This window comes from Bubalus kerabau, chromosome 7, assembly GCF_029407905.1.
Source record: "Bubalus kerabau isolate K-KA32 ecotype Philippines breed swamp buffalo chromosome 7, PCC_UOA_SB_1v2, whole genome shotgun sequence".
Classification (NCBI taxonomy): domain Eukaryota; kingdom Metazoa; phylum Chordata; class Mammalia; order Artiodactyla; family Bovidae; genus Bubalus; species Bubalus kerabau.
Genome location: NC_073630.1, coordinates 89,686,854 through 89,695,365, shown reverse-complemented (window position 1 = coordinate 89,695,365; position 8,512 = coordinate 89,686,854).

Here is an 8,512-nt window from a genome sequence, read left to right as displayed (position 1 = left end):
CTCAATATGTCAGCAAATTTGGAAAACTCAGCAGTGGCCACAGGACTGGAAAAGGTCAGTTTTTCATTCCAATCCCAAAGAAAGGCAATGTGAAAGAACGTTCAAACTACCGCACAATTGCACTCATTTCACAGGCTAGTAAGGTAATACTCAAAATTCTCCAAGCTAGACTTCAACATTACATGAACTGAGAACTTCTAGATGTACAACCTGGATTTAGAAAAGGCAGAGAAACCAAAGATCAAGTTTCCAACATTCGTTGGCTCATAGAAAAAGCAAGGGAATTCCAGAAAAAAGCATCTACTTCTGCTTCATTCACTGTGCTAAAGCTTTTGACTGTGTGGATCACAACAAACTGTGGAAAATTCTTAAAGAGGTGGGAATACCAGACTATCTGGCCTGCCTCCTGAGAAACCTGTATGCAAGACAAGAAGCAAGAGTTAGAACTGGAAATGGAAGAAGGTATTGGTTCAAAATTGGGAAAGAAGTATGTCAAGGTTGTATATTGTAATCCTGCTTGTTTAACTTCTATGTCGAATACATTATGTGAAATGCTGGGCTGGATGACTCACAAGCTGGAATCAAGATTGCTGAGAGAAATATAAAGAACCTCAGATATGCAGATCATACCACTTTAATGGCAGAAAGTGAAGAGGAACTAAAGAACCTCTTGATAAAGGTGAATGTAAAGAGTGAAAAAGTTGGCTTAAAACTCAGCATTCAAAAAACAAAGATCATGGCATCTGGTCCCCTCACTTCACAGCAAATAGATGGAGAGAAAGAGGAAACAGATTTCATTTTGGGGGCTCCAAAATCACTGCGGATGGTGACTGCAGCCACAAAATTGAAAAAAGACACTTGCTCTTTGAAAGAAAAGCTATAACAAACCTAGACAGTGTATTAAAAATCAGAGACATCACTTTGCTGACAAAGTTTCGTATGATCAAAGCTGTGTTTTTTTCAGAAGCCACGTATGTATGTGAGAGTTGCATCATAAAGAAGGCTGAGTGCTGAAGAATTGATGCTTTCAAATTGTGGTGCTAGAAAAAACTCCTGAGTCCCTTGGACTGCAAGGATATCAAATCAGTTAATCCTAAAGGAAATGAACACTTTATACTCATTGGAAGGACTGATGCTAAATCTCCAATACTTTGGTTACATAATTTGAAGAGCTGAATCATTGGAAAAGACACTGATGCTGGGAAAGATTGAAAGCAAAAGAAGAAGGCGGTGGCAGAGGGTGATATGGTTGGATGGCATCAATAACTCAATGGACATGAGTTTGAGCACACTCAGGGAGATAGTGAAGGACAGGGAAGTCTCAGTTCAGTTCAGTTGCTCAGTCCTGTCTGACTCTTTGCGACCCCATGGACCACAGCTCGCCAGGTCACCCTATCCATCACCAACTCCTGGAGTTTACTCAAATTCATGTCCATTGAGTCAGTGATGCCATCCAACCATCTCATCCTCTGTCATCCCCTTCTCCTCCTGCCCTCAATCTTTCCCAGCATCAGGGTCTTTTCTAATGAGTCAGCTCTTCACATCAGGTGGCCAAAGTATTGGAGTTTCAGCTTCAACATCAGTCCTTCCAATGAACACTCAGGACTGATCTCCTTTAGGATGGACTGGCTGGGTCTCCTTGCAGTCCAAGGAACTCTCAAGAGTCTTCTCCAACACCGCAGTTCAAAAGCATTGATTCTTCAGCACTCAGCTTTCTTTGGAGAAGGCAATGGCACCCCACTCCAGCACTCTTGCCTGGAAAATCCCATGGACGGAGGAGCCTGGTGGGCCACAGTCCATGGGGTCCCTAAGAGTCAGACAAGACTCAGCAACTTCCCTTTCACTTTTCACTTTCATGCATTGGAGAAGGAAATGGCAACCCACTCCATTGTTCTTGCCTGGAGAATCCCAGGGATGGGGGAGCCTCGTGGGTTGCCGTCTATAGGGTTGCACAGAGTCGGACACAACTGAAGTGACTTAGCAGCAGCAGCTTTCTTTATAGTACAAATTTCACATCTATACATGCCTACTGGAAAAATCATAGCCTTGACTAGATGGACCTTTGTTGGCAAAGCAATGTCTCGGCTTTTTAATATGCCATCTAGTTTGGTCGTAACTTTCCTTCTAAGGAGCAAGCGTCTTTTAATTTCATGACTGCAGTCACCATCTGCAGTGATTTTGGAGCCCAGAAAAATAAAGTCAGCCACTGTTTCCACTGTTTCCCCATCTATCTGCCATGAAGTGATGGGACCAGATGCCATGATCTTAGTTTTCTGAATGCTGAGCTTTAAGCAGCTTTTTCAGTCTCCTCTTTCACTTTCATCAAGAGGCTCTTTAGTTCTTCTTCACTTTCTGCCCTAAGCGTGGTGTCATCTGCATATCTGAGGTTATTGATGTTTCTCCCAGCAATCTTGATTCCAGCTTGTGCTTCATCCAGCCCAGTGTTTCTCATGATGTACTCTGCATATAAGTTAAATAAGCAGGGTGACAATATCCAACCTTGATGTATTCCTTTCCCGATTTGGAACCAGTCTGTTGTTCCATGTCCAGTTCTAACTATTGGTTCCTGACCTGCATTCAGATTTCTCAAGAGGCAGGTCAGGTGGTCTGGTATTCCCATCTCTTGAAGAATTTTCCACAGTTTACTGTGATCCACACAGTCAAAGGCTTTGGCATAGTCATGCTGCCATTCAAGGGCTTGCAAAGAGTAGGACAGGACCTTGTGACTGAACAACAATTACCAGATATTTCTTTCTGATAGATCAACTCCCCTTAAACGTCTCTACTTGTCTTTGCTTATTTTGTTTTACCTGGTCAAAAGAAGAGTTTTCTGCTTGCTTTTGAAATCCTTGCAGATTTCTGTGATTTGAGCATTCCCTATATTGAAATGCTTTATTCTGATTAAAGTCTCTCCTAATCTAGGTTTGGGCTTCCCTGGTAGCTCATGTGGTAAAGAATCTGCCTGCAATTCAGGAGACCCTGGTTTGATTCCTAGATTGGGAAGATCCACTGGAGAAGTGATAGGCTACCCACTTCAGTATTCTTAGAGAAGGGAACAACTACTGGCCTGGAGAATCCATGGACAGAGGAGTCTGGTGGGCTGTAGTTCATGGGGTCACAGAGTTGGACACAACTGAGCAACTAATACTTTCACTTTATCCAAGTTTGGATTTGTCTTTATTTGACATGACAAATGATTTTTGACCAAAAAACCATGCCTATTTAACTTCCTCTCTGTATAAAATGTTTAGTAAAATAATTCTAAAATAGTTATATAATGAGACTTTTGCTGCTGTCAATACCACTCTTTCCTAGTTCAAGCTCTTATTTCTCACAGTTATAGTAGTGTTCCAATGGACTTTATTTTCTGTCTATACTGCCTCTCAGTTGACCTGGCCAAACTCTACCTTTTATAATATGCCTATATAAGCCATCCAGTCTTTTCACTCCTTTATCACATGATAGTTTAGTTGATGATTAATTGTTTTTACAGACATATTTAAAGCCATACACTAAGTTGTTTGGGCTTTCCTGTGGCTCAGATGATAAAGAATCTGCCTGCAGTGTAGGAGACCCAGGTTTGATGCCGAGTCAGAAAGATTCCCTGGAGAAAGAAATTTTATGGACAGAGAAGCCTGGTGGGCTACAGCCCATGGGTCACAAAGAGTTCCTCACAACTAAGCAACTAACACCTTCACTTTCACTTTTTCATTAAGCTGTGTAGTGCAGAGACTCTGGCTTATGTTTTTTATATCCCCATTAGCTATCTAATGGCATGCGTATGTTTGGTCAAGAAATATCTGTTGAATGAATGAATATAAGCTTCAGTTGGATCCTTCTTACCTAAAATAACACTGTTCAACTGTTCTAACATTTAAGAGAACTTCTATATTCTCATGGCTTCAGTCTCTATAATTAGACAAACCAATTATGGTTGAAGCTGATATTATTTTTCCTGATTCACAGATTTAAAAAATATTGAAATCATTTGGAGAATGATTTTTATCATCTTTTTCTCCCCCCTGCACTTCTTACATGAGAATCAAAGGTTGAGGGTTGCGTTTTAGCTCACTTGGACTTTCAGTGTGAATACTATTCTCTTTCAGACTGAACACAGCCAATGTATCTCCTTTAGCATCTCCTACATAAACAGTAGGAGAAGGCAATGGCATCCCACTCCAGTACTCTTGCCTGGAAAATTCCATGGACAGTGGAGGCTGGTAGGTTGCAGTCCATGCGGTGGCACACAACTGAGCGACTTCACTTTCACTTTTCACTTTCATGCATTGGAGAAGGAAATGGCAACCCACTCCAGTGTTCTTGCCTGGAGAATCCCAGGGACGGAGGAGCCTGGTGGGCTGCCATCTATGGGGTCGCACAGAGTCGGACACGACTGAAGTGACTTAGCAGTAGCAGCACATAAACAGTGCCAAACAAAATCGTAAACCATTATTCCCTGAAAGAAACAACAACAATCGAGAAACAGATGTTAAAGTTATATGTCTTTTCCAAAAGTCATAGGTCCTAGCACATTTAATCAAAGCCTGACAACTTTGCTCCATTTCTTTTTCCTCCTTCCGTGATTTGTTCATTCATTCAATCTATCACCAAACCTGATTGCCTTTTCTTAGGGCCTCTTTTTCAAATTTCTTTTAAGTTTTTCTCTTCCTGACAGATTTCTGTCCCCCTGACTCTCCACTCTCCATATTTCATCCATGTTTACCTCTGTCAAGTAATATTTGTAATAAATCTTTCCTTGATGAAAAACCTTCAGCGATTACCTCATACCTCAGAAATTAAGTTCAAATTCTCTGTCCTGTTAAAGGCACCAGGAAATTCAATTTGAATAAATATTCTCCATGCATATAAAATAATTGAAAATATTTTGCAATTCCAGTTTGCTTATTAGAATAAACTAAGTGTAGAAATGAAATGAACTGATTAAAATATTTCTGTAGAAAATCATCTGCCTTATTTCAACAAATGCATACTTAGGATGGGTCAAGCCTATACAAAAAATGAAACGATCTTTCAAAATTTTATCATTGTCTAATATTGAGGATAACTGGCATAATAAAATTGGAGTTATTTATTTCAAATGTGTGATCTCTAAATAAGTAAACTATACTTATTGATTTTAAGATATTTTGACTTAAAATATTCAAAAATTTGATAATTTTTTGAATATTATTGATAAAGTAACTCTTATTTTTACAGTCAAATGACCATGGAGCTCACTACTCTATTATTCATGTAAAAACTGGATGGATTTTTTTTGTTATAAATTTTATTTTATTTTTAAACTTTACATAATTGTATTAGTTTTGCCAAATATCAAAATGAATCTGCCACAGGTATACATGTGTGCCCCACCCTGAACCCTCCTCCCTCCTCCCTCCCCATACATCCCTCTGGGTCATCCCAGTGCACTAGCCCCAAGCATCCAGTATTGTGCATCGAACCTGGACTGGCAACTCATTTCATACATGATATTTTACATGTTTCAATGCCATTCTCCCAAATCTTCCCACCCTCTCCCTCTCTCACAGAGTGCATAAGACTGTTCTATACATCAGTGTCTCTTTTGCAGTCTCGTACACAGGGTTATTGTTACCATCTTTCTAAATTCCATATATATGCATTAGTATACTGTATTGGTGTTTTTCTTTCTGGCTTACTTCACTCTGTATAATAGGCTCCAGTTTCATCCACCTCATTAGAACTGATTCAAATGTATTCTTTTTAATGGCTGAGTAATACTCCATTGTGTATATGTACCACTGCTTTCTTATCCATTCATCTGCTAATGGACATCTAGGTTGCTTCCATGTCCTGGCTATTATAAACAGTGCTGCGATGAACATTGGGATACACGTGTCTCTTTCCCTTCTGGCTTCTTTAGTGTGTATGCCCAGCAGTGGGATTGCTGGATCATAAGGCGGTTCTATTTCCAGTTTTTTAAGGAATCTCCACACTGTTCTCCATAGTGGCTGTACTAGTTTGCATTCCCACCAACAGTGTAAGAGGGTTCCCTTTTCTCCACACCTTCTCCAGCATTTACTGCTTGTAGACTTTTGGATCGCAGCCATTCTGACTGGTGTGAAATGGTACCTCATAGTGGTTTTGATTTGCATTTCTCTGATAATGAGTGATGTTGAGCATCTTTTCATGTGTTTGTTAGCCATCTGTATGTCTTCTTTGGAGAAATGTCTATTTAGTTCTTTGGCCCATTTTTTGATTGGGTCATTTATTTTTCTGGAGTTGAGCTGTAAGAGTTGCTTGTATATTTTTGAGATTAGTTGTTTGTCAGTTGCTTCATTTGCTATTATCTTCTCCCATTCTGAAGGCTGTCTTTTCACCTTGCTAATAGTTTCCTTTGATGTGCAGAAGCTTTTAAGTTTAATTAGGTCCCATTTGCTTATTTTTGCTTTTATTTCCAATATTCTGGGAGGTGGGTCATAGAGGATCCTGCTGTGATGTATGTCAGAGAGTGTTTTGCCTATGTTCTCCTCTAGGAGTTTTAGAGTTTCTGGTCTTACGTTTAGATCTTTAATCCATTTTGAGTTTATTTTTGTGAATGGTGTTAGAAAGTGTTCTAGTTTCATTCTTTTACAAGTGGTTGACCAGTTTTCTCAGCACCACTTGTTAAAGAGATTGTCTTTAATCCATTGTATATTCTTGCCTCCTTTGTCAAAGATAAGGTGTCCATAAGTGCGTGGATTTATCTCTGGGCTTTCTATTTTGTTCCATTGATCTATATTTCTGTCTTTGTGCCAGTACCATACTGTCTTGATAACTGTGGCTTTGTAGTAGAGCCTGAAGTCAGGTAGGTTGCTTCCTCCAGTTCCATTCTTCTTTCTCAAGATCGCTTTGGCTATTCGAGGTTTTTTGTATTTCCATACAAATTGTTAAATTATTTGTTCTAGCTCTGTGAAGAATACCGTTGGTAGCTTGATAGGGATTGCATTGAATCTATTGATTGTTTTGGGTAGTATACTCATTTTCACTATATTGAGTCTTCCAATCCATGAACATGGTATATTTCTCCATCTAGTAGTGTCCTCTTTGATTTCTTTCACCAGTGTTTTATAGTTTTCTATATATAGGTCTTTAGTTTCTTTAGGTAGATATATTCCTAAGTATTTTATTCTTTCCGTTGCAATGGTGAATGGAATTGTTTCCTTAATTTCTCTTTCTGTTTTCTCATTATTAGTGTATAGGAATGCAAGGGATTTCTGGGTGTTGATTTTATATCCTGCAACTTTACTATAGTCATTGATTAGTTCTAGTAATTTTCTGGTGGAGTCTTTAGGGTTTTCTATGTAGAGGATCATGTCATCTGCAAATAGTGAGAATTTTACTTCTTCTTTTCCCATTTGGATTCCTTTTATTTCTTTTTCTGCTCTGATTGCTGTGGCCAAAACTTCCAAAACTATGTTGAATAGTAATGGTGAAAGTGGGCACCCTTGCCTTGTTCCTGACTTTAGAGGAAATGCTTTCAGTTTTTCACCACTGAGGATAATGTTTGCTGTGGGTTTGTCATATATAGCTTTTATTATGTTGAGGTATGTTCCTTCTATTCCTGCTTTCTGGAGAGTTTGATCATAAATGGATGTTGAATTTTGTCAAAGGCTTTCTCTGCATCTATTGAGATAATCATATGGCTTTTATTTTTCAATTTGTTAATGTGGTGTATTACATTGATTGATTTGCGGATATTGAAGAATCCTTGCATCCCTGGGATAAAGCCCACTTGGTCATGGTGTATGATCTTTTTAATGTGTTATTGGATTCTGATTGCCAGAATTTTGTTAAGGATTTTTGCATCTATGTTCATCAGTGATATTGGCCTGTAGTTTTCTTTTTTTGTGGGATCTTTGTCAGGTTTTGGTATTAAGGTGATGGTGGCCTCATAGAATGAGTTTGAAAGTTTACCTTCCTCTGCAATTTTCTGGAAGAGTTTGAGCAGGATGGATGTTAGCTCTTCTCTAAATTTTTGTAGAATTCAGCTAGGAAGCCGTCTGGACCTGGGCTTTTGTTTGCTGGAAGATTTTTGATTACAGTTTCAATTTCCGTGCTTGTGATGGGTCTGTTAAGATTTTCTATTTTTTCTGTTCGAGTTTTGGAAAGTTGTACTTTTCTAAGAATTTGTCCATTTCTTCCACGTTGTCCATTTTAAAATGGACAACGTGGATTTTTTGAAATTTAATTTATTAATGCTTACTTTGTATATTTAGGGTCTCATGTTCCTCAGTGGAAGACATGTGTTACCATGATTTTACTAAACAGAAGAAAAATATATATTGCTATCTCTTTAGGCAGATTTGTTTAAAGATATAGCTCTTTGCTATGGGTTGGATAATCAAATATACTCAAAACTGGATTTCATAAAAACTTCTGTAATGTTTAAATTATACTGAGATGGTGCAGTGGTAAAGAATCTGCATGCTAATACAGGAGATAAAAGAGATGGGAGTTTGACCCCTGGGTTGTGAAGATCCCTTGGAGTGGA